At 37.7% G+C, this 313-nt stretch overlaps 1 protein-coding gene across 1 annotated transcript in view; it reads left to right on the forward strand.

Annotated features, from left to right (window-relative positions):
* The window catches only part of LOC119590790 (inactive dipeptidyl peptidase 10-like), a 39,595-nt gene that overhangs the window by 31,987 nt on the left and 7,295 nt on the right, over positions 1-313 (forward strand). The gene's annotated exons all lie outside the window — the stretch shown is intronic.

Below are 313 nucleotides of genomic sequence, written 5' to 3' on the forward strand. Positions count from 1 at the left end.
TTCACTCTCTATTTACCATTATCATAAATGTATTTCCTGGCATCTTGCAAATGTAATGTTCCGCATGACTTTGATGTTTCACATTGGTTTAAATTTTCTATTGGGGATTTACTGTATCAGTATCCCCTTTTCTGTTTGTGGCTGGCCAGAGATTCCATGACCTTTTATTAAGCTAAATTTCGAATAAGGTCGCCGACCGATTAAACTGCTAGAAAGTCTATCAGTTAATAGCCAACGATCATATAACTGTCTTGACCTGGAATTTTAAATGCCGCAGGTTCATTAGTACGTCAATCCCGTGCCCCCTAAAAAA

This window comes from Penaeus monodon, chromosome 27 (genome assembly GCF_015228065.2).
Source record: "Penaeus monodon isolate SGIC_2016 chromosome 27, NSTDA_Pmon_1, whole genome shotgun sequence".
In the NCBI taxonomy this organism is placed as follows: domain Eukaryota; kingdom Metazoa; phylum Arthropoda; class Malacostraca; order Decapoda; family Penaeidae; genus Penaeus; species Penaeus monodon.